The sequence below is a fragment of the Pteropus medius genome, unplaced genomic scaffold (assembly GCF_902729225.1).
Source record: "Pteropus medius unplaced genomic scaffold, Ma_sr-lr_union100, whole genome shotgun sequence".
In the NCBI taxonomy this organism is placed as follows: Eukaryota; Metazoa; Chordata; class Mammalia; order Chiroptera; family Pteropodidae; genus Pteropus; species Pteropus medius.
In genome coordinates, this window is record NW_024354886.1 from 6,483,998 (window position 1) to 6,499,745 (window position 15,748).

The 15,748-nt window shown below is 38.0% G+C and overlaps 2 long non-coding RNA genes across 2 annotated transcripts; one reads left to right on the forward strand and one right to left on the reverse strand.

Moving 5' to 3' along the window:
• Positions 1-8,633: 8,633 nt before the first annotated feature.
• On the reverse strand, positions 8,634-13,049 carry LOC120597682 (uncharacterized). Its single transcript, XR_005651431.1, has 2 exons — positions 12,919-13,049; positions 8,634-12,789 (listed from the first exon to the last, which is right to left on the reverse strand). It is a non-coding gene; the product is annotated as an uncharacterized LOC120597682 (long non-coding RNA).
• LOC120597683 (uncharacterized) lies at positions 11,934-13,124 on the forward strand. The gene is made up of 2 exons (XR_005651432.1): positions 11,934-12,580; positions 12,938-13,124. It is a non-coding gene; the product is annotated as an uncharacterized LOC120597683 (long non-coding RNA).
• Positions 13,125-15,748: the final 2,624 nt, after the last annotated feature.

A 15,748-nucleotide genomic window follows, 5' to 3' on the forward strand; every position in this document is an offset into this window, starting at 1 on the left:
TGTGTGGATGCTTGGCAACAGATATAGGAGTGCTGAAACATTAGCAGTTGTATAATCTTTTCTGGATCTCACGATTTCTCCTGCAACAACTGTGTTGACATTTGTACTGATGTGCAAAAATAATAGTGGCTAATACAACTGGTGCCTTAGCACAAATCAAGGGAATGACATCAAACCAGATTAGTGGTCACTGTATTCTTTACGACCACATAGTCACAGTTTTCATAGTCAGTTTCATTAGAGAATGTCCTTGATGAAGCACTAAAAATTATTATTTTTATTAAGTCTCAACTCTTGAGTACATTTGAAGAAATATTCTGTGATGAAATGGGAAGTACCCAGAAAGCACTTCTGCTGCATACTGAAATGTGGCGGTTGTTGCTAGGAAAAACATTTTGAGTTGCAAGCAGAACTAGCTACTTTTTTCCTGGAACACATTTTTTTCTTTTCACTTGGAAAAAACAAACAACTGACAGAAAACTGGTTACTCAGACTTGGGTATTTCGCAGGCATTTAAGACTGTCACTTAAGGAAAATGACTGTATCTGTTGCCAATGATAAAATTTAAGCTTTCAAGTGAAAATTAGAATTTTGGAAAGCTTGTATCTGCTACTGTGTGATACTTTAAAACGTTTTGATGAGATTAGAGGCAATATTAATAAATGCAATTTTTAATATTGTATAAAGTATGTTAACCTTTTAAATATCTACATAATTCAGTGAACTGACATTTTCTAATGACCAATGCATGATGTTACAGAATTGTGCATGGTAAAAGATCCTTTCAAAGTGCAAGAGAGGCCAATAGGCCAATAGATTTTAATGACTTCCTGTCATTTACCCTCTGAACCAGAAGTTTTAGACACGCCCTAGATTCTTACCTTTCTCTTGACTACTTCATTTTATTACTCAATAGTCAATGCAAATACTTTCTCCTAGGTAGCCTTAATTATATTCTCTCATCGTCATTACTATTTCTATGCCTTTAGTCAGAATAGAACTTTGGTAATTTTACTTGCTTTACAATAAATGTCAAATCTCTAACATAGCATATGATCTTAACCATTGCCCACCTCCCACTCTTCCCTCTTTCACTTTATTCTCCAGTAAGCTGATGCGATTATAGTTCTATATATATATAAAAAAATGCTGATTCATGACTCCCTGCCTTTACATTTACATGGTTTTCTCTGCCTGGCATATCTCCTTTCTGCCTACTTGAAAAATTCCAAGTTATATCTATCAAAATTCCATTCAGGTGTCTCTTTCTCAAGGAAGTTTTTTTTTAAAACCTTACTCATACCAGTAAGAATTAATCACTTAATTTTTCTGGATTACTTTTTTTTTTTCTATTGTTGTACTTATTCTACAATATGTTGGCTCTCTATGGAATTCTTGTTACAGAATTACCTTTTGGTTTAATGGTATTTACCTACATTGAGCAATCCCATAAGAAACAGGCATGTGAAACTCTCTGTTTGGTTTCCTAAAACAATATTGTTGAGAGGTTATTCATTTAATTGCAAGTATTTTTTGGGGGGGGGACTTACAAAATATATTTTGGGTCTTATGATATTAGTTATACTTCAAATTTGTTTAATATGATAGCCATTATTAACACCTTCTTAAGTTGGTTGCTGGGAAATTTCAAGCCAAAATTGTGGCCCACCTCTAGCCAACCTAAGATTTTGTGATTTATAATGAACCTTATCTTAGACTCCAATGAAACATCTTTCTTTATGAGAACTGAAGTCATGGATAGTCAGTTTTCCCATATTGATAGAGAACTAGGAAGCAGTATGGGAACCATTGAGATACAGAACCTGCAGTCTGACATTGTTGCTTTATTCTAAGTTACTGTAGAATTGTTGTCCTCTGGAGGATAGATAGGTGGGAGATGCTTGGTACTTGAGAAGCTTAGGGAAGCCATATGTTTGCATTTTCATTGGAAATGAAATGGAAAGAGGTTGTTGAATAATTTTGAACTTTCCCACGAACCTAATTATTTCTTCCACTATTTGATATGAGAATTGTTTCCCTTCCTGTGTGAAAACAAGGGTTAATTGAGAAGTGAGGTATCCAAAAGGACCCAGAATTCCCAACTCCAGCTGTTTGGGTGCAGAAGCCACACGTTTCTTGATAGGAGGACCCTGGGAAAATGACCAGGTGTGTAGTTTCCACTGGAGGAAACACAGATCAATTTGTATGTTTATAGAGTAAGAAATTTAAAGGCCTGGAGTCTGCTACTTGTTTCTTGAGGACTGGTGTGACTATAGCATGGACACCAAAGGAAAAGCGCCTCCTTTTGGAGGTGCCCCTAAATCAGGATGAGGTCTTCATCTGGAGGTATTAGAAAATAAAAAACAATGTCTCTCATGGAGCTCCTGTTTTTTATAGATTTCAAGAGCTTATTATTAACTTACACAAATCCAAGATGGGAGTCTCGACTACACACAGGCGGGAAAAAGAAATTAAACCAAGGTTCCTAATGCTTTAAATGTTCATAACTTTTAAGAAAAATTCCAGGCTGGGATAAAAATCAAATTATAGGATCTGTGAACTTGGGTTTCACTGTATTCTGTATTTAAGAGAATGCACAGGAAAATTCCAATCTGTAACTTACACTATTAGGTTAAGTAAATTAAGGAAGTTAGCCTTCAGAGGATGGAATCTTTTGATGATTATCTACTTGGAAATGTTGATTTTAAGTTAAGAAAGTATATATTTATTATAAAACATTGATTCAAAGTAAATATTGTGCTGACAAGTGTAAGATGAAAAGGTACAAAACCACATAAAAATGTTTTTAATGCATGCTTAAACAATGCCTTATTTTCTAATATAAATACCTCTGACTCTAAAAATTTTTTGTATAATCAAGGGGAAAATATAATTCTGGTTTAACGGCCTCAGCGTCTCTGCTAAGTTACAAAATAAAAATCAAAGGTATGCAACTCGACTGTAGACCATGAATTATTGGTCATAAAAATTATTTAAAAACTCTTTCTGCAATAAGAACTTAAACTCAGTAAAATAAATCCATAGAACTTAATTTTAATCTAAGTTTATTTAATATTAATGATCTGGGTGAACGCTTTCATAAATTAAATTGTATTGTGTATTTTGAGTTTAAAATGTCCTTGCTCTGATTTCTCCATGTATAAAAAAAAAATTACAAGTATAGCATTTTAGTTTATATAAAACCATGCCCCCATTTTAAAAAAAAGATTTTATTTTTTTTGAATGGTTCTAGGTTTACAGAAAAATTGAGTGGGAACACAGAGTTTTCATATGCCTCTCACTCCTCCTTCCCTTGGTTTTCTCTATTAGTAGCATCTTGCATTAGTGTGGTACATTTGTCTCTATCTAGGAACAAATATTGACACATTATTATTAACTAAAGTCCATAGTTTATATTATGGTTCACTCTTTGTGTGGTATATTCTGTGAGTTTTAACAAAATGTATAATGACATGTAATCACAGTACAGTATATACAGAATCGTTTCACTGCCCTAAATATACTCTGAGGTCCATCTATTCATCCTTGTTTCCCTATGAACCCCTGGAAGCCGCTGCTTTTTACTGTTTCCATAGTTCTGCATTTTCCAGAATGTCATATAGTTGCAATCATGCAGTATGTAGCCTTTTCAGATGGCTTCTTTCACTTAGCAAAATACATTTAAGTTTCCTTCATGTCTTTTCATGACTCCATAGCTCATTTAAAAAAATTGCTGAATACTCCATTGTATGAATGTACCAATTTGTTTAATCATTTACCTATTGAAGGACATCTTGTTAGAAGTTTGATAGCACACGACTTTTAAAACTGAAATGCCATATCAAATGGAATGTCCTGAATTTCATACACTTACCTTGCAGAGCAGACAATTAAAATTTTTTTTCTGGCTTTATTGAAATATAATAGACAATCAGTTGCTCATATTTACATTGTACAATTCAATGAGTTTTTTCGATTATAGTTTACATACAATAATACACCAGTTTCATTTGTACAGAGATCAGAGATCCACATAACTTGCAAAGCGATCACCCCACTAAATCTAGTACGCCTTGCACATTTATTACCATATTGTTAGCTATTTTCCTTATGCTACACTTTATATCTCCATGACTATCTTGTAACTATCTATTTGTACTTCTTAATTCCTTTGCTCTTTTCCACCATCACCCCAACCCCTCTCCCATCTAGTAGCCCTCAAAATATTCTCTGTATCGATGAGTTTGCTTCCACTTTTTAGTTGTTGTTTATTTTGTTCTTTAGATTCCACATGTAGGTGATATCATGTGATATTTGTCTTTATCTGACTTACTTCATTCAGTACAATACCCTCTAGGTCCAGCAAGGTAATATTTTTCTCCATCCCTTTCCTTTTAGTCTCTGTGTGTCTTTTAATCTGAACTGCGTCTCTTGTAGGCAGCACATGTAGGGGTCTTGTTTTCTTATCCATTTAGCCACCCTATGTTTTCGTTGGAGCACTTAATTCTTTTCCATTTGAGGGACTTGTTGATAGGAATGTCATTATTACCATTCTTTATTCATGTTTTTGAGACATGTTTTTTCTTCTTAAGGAAGTCCCTCCAACATTTCCTGTAATACCGACTTGGTGTTGATGAATTCCTTTAGCTTATTTTTGTCTGGGAAGCTCCTTACCTCTTCTTGAACTCTCAATGATAGCTTTGCTGGATAAAGTATTCTTCATTGTAGATCCTGGGTTTTCATCACATTGAGTATTTTGTGCCAAGCCCGTCTGTACTGCAAAGTTTCTTTTGATAAATCAGCTGCTCCCTTGTAGGTAACTAACCGCTTTTCTCTTGCTGCTTTTAAGATTCTTTCTTTGTATTTAACCTTTGGCATTTTAATTATGATGTGTCCCATAGTTTCCTTAAATTATTATTATAGTCTTGGTTTCTTTTTTCTTGCCATTCTGATTGGGTGTCCTTGGCTTCCCCATCCTCTATATTGGTGGTCCAATCCTCTTCTTTATCCACTCTGTTGATTTCCTCTAATATACTCTTCATCTCAGATAATGTGTTCTTCATTGCTGACTGGTTCCCTTTTATAATTTCCATTTCCATTTTTATGTTTTTTATCTCTTTGTTGAAGTTCTCACTGAATTCATCTACACTTCCCCTAAATTCATCGAGCACTTTTATAACCAGTGTTCTGAACTTTGTATCTGTTAGTTTGCTTGATTCCATTATATCTGGATCTCTGTTCTGTTCTGTCATATGGTTTCTGCTTCTTTATCTTATTTTGGCTGCCTTTCCATATCTGTTTCTAGGTACTAAGCTAAGCTCCTAGGTCTCCCGGTCTTATTAGTGTGGATTTGTGAAGTAGGTGTCCAGTTGCCTCAAAAGACCACACCAGAAACTGAGGTCAGCTGCCACAAGTGTGGGTCTTGGAGCTGCTCAGCAAAGGACACAAGACTCGCAGAGGACAACTGGATGTGGCTTGGATAGGGCTGCAAGTTGGGATAGGCAAAGTTTCAGGGAATCCTCTGGGCAGAGAGACCTCTGTTATCCAGTTTGATGAGGTCTCAGCTATGGTGATACTATGTCCACACACTGGGAGGCAGAAGGGCTCAGCCGAGGAACCATAGATATCGCCAGCACTTCTGCTTGGGAGATAGCCTAGCCTCCGGCCCTTGCTCAGACAACTCAGTGTACCCCTGTGAGTCCCTGGTGCTCCTGGAGCAGTCCACCTGGCTCTGGTGCTCAGAGCAAGCTAGTCCATCACTGTCAAAGTCCACTTGCAGATGTGGCCCCTTTAAGAGGCGTCTGCTGTTGATATAGCCTCTGTCTCATTCAGTCGCTGGGGACTGGGCAGCCTTGTGTCTTCGCCCCCTCCTACTCCCTTCTACCTTCTACCATTGCAGGCTGATGTCTCATTTATCTCCCTAGTTGTAGTGCTTCTGTTCATCTAGACACCCAGGTAACTCTGCTTGCTATTTGCTCTGTGTTTCCATAATACCGCTGTTATGGTCACAAGAGGGAATGAACAAAGCTTCTTATTATCTATATCATTTTGCCTGGTCTAGAGCAGATAATTTTTTTATTCCTTAAATTAATGTCTAAGAGTGCATAAATGTAGTCATGAGTGGTCAAATAAATTAAAATACAATTTAAATATTCAATATTGCAAATGATGTGCAATCCTCAAGTTACTCTACTTACAGTGTCTGATAAACGTTAAGGCATCATATTTCTCTGACAAATTCTTTACGTGACTGGTGATTATATTTTTCTTTAATATTAACTCAATGTAAATTTCTAAAGTCTCTAATTGACTTGGGGACCTAGGACTGGTACCTTTCGCCTAGATTATTGCTGCACCTGACCATATGTTTCACTTCTGAGATGTCTGCTAACATTTTTAATGACTCTCATAACTGGGTGGACAGTTATAAAAATGGTAGAGGGAGGAGCTGACATTTCTAAAAGTTTTTGTGTCACCTTCTGCTGAAGGTACTGTAAAATATTTAAATCTAGTTAATAACACAGCTAATATATTTCTATGTGAATTCAAAATATGCTAATAATATTCATTGGACCATCATAACAATTCACGACACTTAAAATTTCTAAATGCTGAGGTTGCTTTCATATTATATCCCGCTTAATATCAAGGAAGGAATCACTCTGATACATGTGAGAGTTAGACAATATGTGTCGAGACTCCCTAAATGTTCAGGATATGTAACTGGTCTAACTTTAGGGAACTGATATTTCTTTGTTTCACCTTAGAGAAAAAAGCGGAGGTTCTTTCCTTGCATATAGAACTTATTTGCTCTGCTTTATCCACCATGACCCTGTATTTGTATCAGTGTTTGTACCAGTCCCCAAGAGTAGTAGTCTTCAAAAGGGGGTTCTTGGATTTCTGGGGGTATCAGAAAACTTTCCAATGGATTTATAGGTACAGAAATTTTTAAGGGAATCTATACCTCCAACATCCATGGGCACAAATTTTAAAATGATGTGCTTAAGCAAATGCTTTAAGACAGTTGTAAGGCAGTTTTTTTTTTTTAAAGTTATGTGCTTATGACTGCTCTTACAGTACTCTATACCCACTTCCTCTTTCACAATTATTTTTCCCACTTTACAAAAAAAGGCATACTGCTTACCTATCCCAAATATAATATGGTGCTTTGACCTAAGAATAAGATATTTCTCAGTACTAAAGAAAAGGACAATTCAAAACCTGTTTATGAAGGCTCTCTTAGTCACAGCTTTGTATCTTTCTTTGTCTTGCATGTATATTCCTATCTAGGGCAATGATCCTCAACCATTTTGCCTTCCAGGAGACATCTGGCAATATCTGGAGACATTTGTGGTTGTCACAACTGAGGGTTGGTGCTACTGGCATCTAGTGGATAGAAGTGGGAAATGCTGCTAAACATTTAAAATGCAGAAGACAGCCCCCCACGATGAAGAATTATTCAACTCCAAATGTCAGTAATACTCCAGGTTGAATATCCTTTTGTTGTAGGTGACATGTAGCATAAGAAATGGGGGAGTTTTGGCCTATATTACAATGTTCTGGACTCAGATAAATTCTTGGTGGAGAAGCTGGAATGCTGAAAATTTTTCTTCTGATGACCTTGAGGCTAACTTTCCTGATAATTGTAAAAAATGAATGGCTTCTTTAGCATTGGCAAGGAATACTAACATTTAAAAATTTCAATCAGGCGACAAACTCATGGCACAGTTCCAACCCATATCTGTTTTAGGATTAGAATGTTCTAAACTTACAAAACTCATGTAAAGAAATACTAGGCTCATTCACTCACGACTCATCTTTACTTCACTTGCTTATTCTGCTTGATTTCAAGCTAGTGGAGGCAAAAATCTCGACATTTCTCACTGACATATCAACATTACATTTGGAGTAAAAATAAACGCATATTAGGAGTACTTTAATGTACATTTTCTTGAACTTACTCAGACTCATAGGGGAAATATTTTCATTAACTTTTACCAAATATTACTGAATCATATATACAGATTTTTCTACTTTGGTACAGGTTTATGATATACTATTACTTCTCTGCTCATTTATTTTTATTGCGCACTCACTAGATTTAGATTAATCTGAAGGAAATAATTTGTTGATTCTACTGTAAATAATACACATAGCAATCAGTAATAGAATTTCTGTACTTAAACTTATTGATGACCTAATATCTTCTCTTCATTTTGCTGTTAATTTCCACTAAATAGATTAAATTGTGTTCTTAAAAGCAGAAATTCACTTATGTATGGATAGAACAAAATGTTCTTAAAAGCAGTCTTGGATATAATGCCCTAAACTTTAGAGGTCTAGGTTCACTTATTTTGGATTAATTTCTCTTTCCTCGATGTTGACACACTGTTCTACATTTGTCAAATGCATGATTATAAAATTAATCATTTCTACAGTGAAATTATACACACACATTATTTTAAAGTGTCCATCTCTGTCATTCTTTTTAAAGGTACTTCTATATGACATAAAAAATGAGAAAAGATCTCTATTCAAAGCATGTTGATTTTTAATTTCCAATTTCAGGGTTTGTTTGTTTTGTTCTATCCCATTTCATCTAATTGAGATTCACAAACAGGTATAATTATTTGTTTTTTTTTTTCATAAGAATAGATAAAGCCTTTTGAGTATACTTCTAAGAATTAAGAAAATGAAAGAACCTAATATAGGTGTAAAACTAGTTTTGTGAATCAGGTAGCTTCTAATTCTTTGCTTCAACAAAATTGAAGAATTCTAAACTCAAGTTATGAGACTATTAAAAATAATATTTAATAATAGCTCACTGTGATTTTTGGCATGTAACTAAGAAGAAATTTTAAAAATTGTGTGAAGTTGCTACAACAAAATTCTTTCCATTCTCATACTTATTCTGTTCCCATGCTTATTTACGTGGACAATATTCTTTAGTTATTCCATGGTAAAACTTTAAAAAGGGAATAGAAATCATATAGAACCAGCCTCATAATAATGATAAGTAACTTTCATCAACATGAAGTTGGGAAAATAAAGCCCCTATCCATCTCAGTAGGAAATGCATTTTCAGTTAAATTTTACTTTTTAAAAATTTACACTTTTTATAATTTTATTTACCAAAATCTGTTTTTTATAGTTTTGATCAACTGTGTATCTCTAGTAATTGTAATATTATCTTAATAATACATATGACTTTTTAAACACTTAGAACAGGAAATAAATTCATTTTAAGAACATAGTTTATTACAAGGAAGCATAATAGATAGATCAAGAAAAGATTTCCAAGAATAAAAGTGCATTATATTAGGATGTAGCCAGGTTTGAAAACTTAAAAAAAAAGCTACAGGGGGAGTAAAATGAAAAATTCAAAGGAATAAAAAGGAGCAATGTAAAATTTCCAGCCATTAAGGAGGTGTTCGTGGATTTAAAATTTTAATTATAGGTGTCAAAACATTATGGTATTCAGATTCCTCTGAACATGTGACAGAATGATTAAACATTTATTTAAACATGTTTATATATATATATATATGTTGGAAATTATATTCTTTGCAACTATTTGAATCGAATGCTGAGAATTTCAGATCAATTTAAGCCTGTGGGAGGAGGCATATAATTTTTCACATTTCTTTTAGAAAGATGTGAAGGGAAGTCCACTGAAATAGTCTTCTCCCTCCTGTGTTACACTAATAGGAACACGGACATACAACTGGAGAAGAGAATCCAGGTGTCAGCAGAGACACGAAGGAGTAGACATTTTTTCAGTTCTATGCTAGAAAGCCCTCTCAAATTGAGGAAGGAAACACTTAGGGAGAGATATACTAGTCTTGAAGCCCTTGGCATTCTGGAGGGCCTGCCCCACACCCCAAATCACCAAACTCCAAAGCTCCCTTTAGCTCAGTAGGTTCTTTAATTTTCATCAATTCTTCCCACAGCAGAGAACCAATGTTTTAAATTGCTCTCCCTTATTTACTTGAAGATGAAGATATTACCCTCTTCTACTACCTGTGAAGAGAAAATGACCTGTGAAAAGAAACTGACCTGAGTGAGGCTAGGGTACAAGTGGGGGTCGTGAGGTCCTAGAGTAAACTATTAGTCTTGTATTTGAAGTAGTGTAAACATTTTAATGCCAGACCCAAGGTAGAATCTGGAAACAATGGGGGAAAAGAGACATAAGTGCTTGGCATTAGACGATTGCTCTGCCCGAAGTCTATCCTGGAGCAGCAGCTTTTCTCCAACAAACCTACATCTGGGGACAACACCAAGTTTCTTTGACTTCAAATTTGCTCCTCATATACACAAATAAGGGTATATACCTCTTTTGACTAACAGATCACACAGCTGCATAGCACCAGTTACACACACCTACATGTTCACCTAGAGTTTTTCTGTTTGTTTTCAATCTAGTCTGTGATCTGGTATCCTCCCATTGAATCACTGGTGAAAATTTTGGGAAATGGAAGAGAGTTCTTGGAGTAGATCTCTTGAAGATAAGGGAATCATTTCTCAGGTGTCTGAGTGCTCTTCTGGTCACTCTCCAGGCTCCTGGCTCAGTTTCCCCAGCCCCTATGAATATGCATTGGTGATCCGAATGCACACCAGGCACACGGAACTCAGCCCACAGGGATTGGTCATACCTGCCAGAAGCCTGACACTGGGCAGTAAGATGCCTGGAAAACCTGAACTGCTGATTTTGCAATTCTCCATTTTGACTGACTCTTAGACTGACCACCAGTGTGAGTTTTTACCAGGTTCTTGCCTCACCTCTCCTGACCCAAGCAGCAGTAAAACTCACATGATCATGCTGTCTCCCTCGGATATGGTTTCTTGGCCACACTTACCCCTTACCAGGTTGAGACTTTCCTGCCTGATGGTCATACTCCCTTCCATCCTCTTCAGTGGGCCCCAACATTTTTCGGCACCAGGGACCGGTGCTCCTATGAGAATCTAATGCCTGATGATTTGAGGTAGAGCTGAGGCGGTGATGCCAGCGCTGGGTAGTGGCTGCAAATACAAATGAAGCTTCCTTGTTCACTGGCCACTCACCTCCTGTGTGCCCAGTTTTTAACAGGCCACAGACCGGTACCAGTCCACCGCCCTGGTGTTGGGGCCCCTGCTTTATAACACAGGATCATCTATGGCCTGCCATAAGAGTCACAGGATATTGTATATCTCACCTACTTAGAGTGGGAAACTCACAAGTCAAGCTAAAGAAACCTGGTATCCTCACTCTTTCTACTCAAGTTTTTCAATTATATTATTCAAACTCCACTCTAATAACCAGAATGAAGAATAGGAAGAATAGGAAGATGGCTTTAGGATGGGGAGAGGAGAGGACTTATGACTCTTTAGTCTGGAACCCTGGTCCTGCTTAAGTTCCTTGGATGGCTCCTGACTTCTCTGGTCTAAGAGGAGATTCCTTCCCCCCAAATCCCCTGCACCCCATCTCTGGCTGAGGGTGGTGTCTGAGAGACAAAACAGCTGTTCCACAAATTGAGACCACCTCAGGTTGAGAGGAATGAGTTACATCCACAGTAACGCGGTGAGATCTGAAGGGATAGTATTCTCCTGGGACCCTCCCCAAAGGACCTGGATTCCTTACATAATCCCGCCAGAACAGGAACACCCAGAGTACATCTCCCTCAAGCGAAGGGTCTAAAGGTCTGGGCAGACTCCCCTCCCTCCGTCGTCAGGGACGAGGCCCCTTCTTACTGTTCTCCGCCACCTCACCTCACTCCAGGGCTCCACGGGGGGAACGAGAGAGGAATCTAGCCTAGAAGTCTGCACCCCTTCCTCACTACCCCAGCTGGGTGATCCCTGGGGGACATAACTACCGTCCCAAATTTCACCCAGTAAAGGCGTCTCTTGCGCATCCTTCAGGTATTCGCAGAGCGTGCGGATGTCTCTTTCTCCAGGCAGGCGCTCCAGGAGTTTGCACAACAGGCATCTTCCACTGAGCCTGGTGTTTCGAGCCGCAGTGTCCATTTCTGTCCAAGTCTCCAGGCCCGGGTGCAGGCATTTCAGTGACGGCCGCTGGAAAAGCAAGACTCGCCACGCATCACCCACCGCCGGGATCCGCCTTGGCTGGGTCCAGAACGAGGGGTCCGGCCTCATCCACCTTTGGCCCTGAGACTATAATTGCTCGGCGCTGTGAGGGCGGAGGAACACTGCCCCACCATCCTGCTTAAACCCCAGCTGGGTTATTCTCCGCGCTCCCCGGGAGGAGTCGGTTCCCAGAAGTCCCTGAGGGCGGCCCAGTGGTGACCTGAGACGCCCAGCCTTCGCGCACCGCCCCCAAGCTTCTCCCTTGTGGTCTGCGCAGTTCCGGCTCGCAGCGTTGTGACCCCACACTCCTCCTCTCCTGCTCCCGCCCAACCCCGGCCGCATGCTCACGCGGCCCCCAGCCGCCAGGCAGCGGCGCCAGGCAGGGGCGCGGCGACCCAGAAGTATCCCGCACTGAGCATTCCCGCGACCCGACTCCCACCTCTCATAGCTTGGGCAAACTGCCTGCCCCTCGCAGCCCCTGAGCAGCTGCTACGTAGCGAGTTATTCGCCTGCAGGGAAGGTGCGGGGAGGAGAGAGGTGGACAGGGGTGGAAGAGGAGGTACAGAGTGGAAAGAAGGGGAGGGGCCAGAGTTGGAAGAGGGAGGCGTAAGAAGGTTGTGTGTGGAGGAGGTGAAGTGTGTTACCGCTTCAGCATTTTCCTCTCAAAGGCAGTTTCTCTTCTCTTGGTCCACCTCCGGTGGCTTCTCACCACGATTCTCACCTCTGCGGCTAGGCGGTGAAAGGAGCGGTGGGGGGATTTCTAGCAGCCCTACCATGTTTCCCAGATGCCACAGCATGAAGCAGGAACTTAGCATTTAAGTCCACTCCAGCTGACGATAGATGCGAATCTTGACTAACCCTGGAATCTTCCCCACAGGCAGGTGAAGAAGAGGGACGTCATCTGTCCCTGAACAGAGTAACCTGAAACCGCAGGTAACATGGATGTGGAAATGTGGGGTCGTGGGAATCCTCAGCACTGGCCGAGCTCATACGTCCACTTCCAAACCTCATCGACGACCCTGGAAGACGATATATAAGGAATGGAATAAAAATATTAAAAAATATATATACTATTTACACATAAAATATTTTATCTTTAAAAATATAATACACAGTATAGTAATATATAAAATGTATATATATTTTGTAACAAATATTTTAATGTATACGTAGTGGAATGGAATAGAATAAAATAGAATGGAAAACACCAGCCTGCATCACGGATAGTGAGTGTAAGTATAGTTTCGTAAATGTTTGTTTCAGTTAAATATATTTGTGTGTGTGTGTGTGTGTGTGTGTGTGAATTAGCAAGTACATATATATATATGGATATATATATGTATATATATATAAAACATTTTTTAAAAAGTTTGAAAAACACTGATCCCTCTTCCTGAACTGAACACTTAGTGCCTTTGCTCCCAAGGTAACTCAGAGGTCTTCTCTGAGCCATTCCCTCTTCTCCCTTAGACTCATCTTTAAGGGAAGGAGCCCTGAGCCAGAGTGATCTTCCTTTAGGAAATGACAATTGGTGGAGAGGGGCTTTGCTCTTTCTTTCTGAAGCTAGCTGCTGGTTGGGGGTACCACATAATGACAACTCATTTTTCAGTCACATTGAATCTTTCATTTTAGTCATCTACAGAAGGAATTGAATTACTGTATGTCTTCTCACAAAGGAAAGTCAAGCCCTGATTGCTACACCAGCAAGATGTGCCAAACACTTAAAGAAAAAATAATTCTAATCCTGCAGAAGTTCTTACAGAAAATAAAAAGAGAATATACCCCCTACTCATTTTATGAGGCTTTTATGTTAAAAACATAACCTATTTGTTAAAAACAGGTCAAAGATACTAGAAGAAAGAGAAATTACAAGTAATTCTCACCCACAAATATACATATAAGAGTCCTAAACACACAGTTCACATGGGCTTTTACACAGGAGAAATAAATCTCACACTCAAATAAAGAAGAAATCTTTAACTTCTTGGGAAAGCTGAAGATTGCACAGTAACACTTTCCTTCCAAGGAAAAGTAAGGAGAAAATGTACGTATCTGGAAGAGGGGAAAAAAAATCACACAGCTTCCCTGTGTTTCTTTCTCTTCCCTTCCCACTTTTTAAATTAAAATCTTGAGATGGCAGGTTGTGGATCCCTGTTACTGAAGAAAAGCAACCAGTTGGAACCTCTGTTCTGCATTTGTGTCCACCAGCAGGGTGGGAATACTCTCTATCTCAGCCTCATTTTTCACGGAGAATCATTTTGAATTATAGCTTGAAATAATTATATCTTGATCAACTCAGAAAAAAATGATAAGGCATATGCTGGAATTACAATTGTTCTCCTATATCGGTGGTTCTCAGAATGTGGTCTCTGGACCAGCAGCTTCGACCTCACCTAAAAATGTATTACAAATGCAAATTCTCAGGTTTGAACCCAGACCTACTGAATCAGAAACTGGATGTGGGGTCCAGGAATCTGTATTGCAATAATCCTCCAGGAGATTTCAATGCACTTAAGTTTGAGACTGCCCGCTCTGATTGAACTGATGTACACTCACAGATAAGACTCTACCTAGACCCATACCACCAGTGACTTCTGGCAAAAACCTTTCAACAAAAATCAACAACAAAATAAAATTCTGTTTTCTTACTTTCTAATAGTTCTGGATTTTCAGTACAAATAATTCCTTAACAATACAGTTTTGCACTAGCTAGGGAAAGATCACAGAGGCAGCAGTCACCTAAATAGAGATTTATCTTGACTTTTTAAATTAAAAATTTATTATTATTTTTATTGTGGGCTCATTTTTAAGCTCCTTGTGTCTCCATTCTTTGCTTGGATCAGTCATCCAACAGTCTCTTACACATTGTTTAATAAAAATCCAGTAGAGTCATTTTATTCTGTGTGTGTAAGAAAAGGGGATTGCTAATGATTCTTTTCTAATTTGACATAAAATATTCACAAAATATTTTACCTTCCTGTAGATGGAGATGTTAATATTATCACCATAGCACTAAATTATTAAGAAAGATGAGTGGTCAAAATTACAGATGTTTTACAGGTAAGGGTCATTTTAAAAGGTCTTGTCTAAAGTCTTTGAAGTCTAGGAGTTTGACAAATTATCATTGTTATTTACAAAGACAAATTTATGTTAATAAAACACATTCATTCTTGTCCCCAGCTTCGGGGGCAGGAAAGAACATTTTTTTCTTCTTATCTGGCTGAGAATATTTTCACCAACAGTTCAAGGCTAAGAACAAAAATTCCATTATTGGCATTGAATTAAAAAGAGGTAGACCCTTATAAAAAGTCAAATTTTATAATGTGAAATGGAAAAAGACATAGTAGAATTAATTAGGCAGAGAAAGAGGGGTGGCTTTTAACAATAGCCAAAAAATTAACAAATAAGACAGAAAGTAGAAAGAAAGAAAAGTTAGAAGGATTAGAAGGGAAGAAAGCAAGCTTTCATTATTTATAGGTGATATGATATGATTGCAGAGAAAATACAAAAGAATCTAAGACATAAGAATTAATAAGTATAACAAGGTGGTTGGATAAATACACAAAATCTTAATTGCATTTTTCTATCAAATCAAAAAGGTAGGAAATGTGATGAAATAATCTGATTTAATGGAAAACTTATAGTAATCAGTAATAAATTCTCAGAAAGAAAAGACATGCAAGATCTT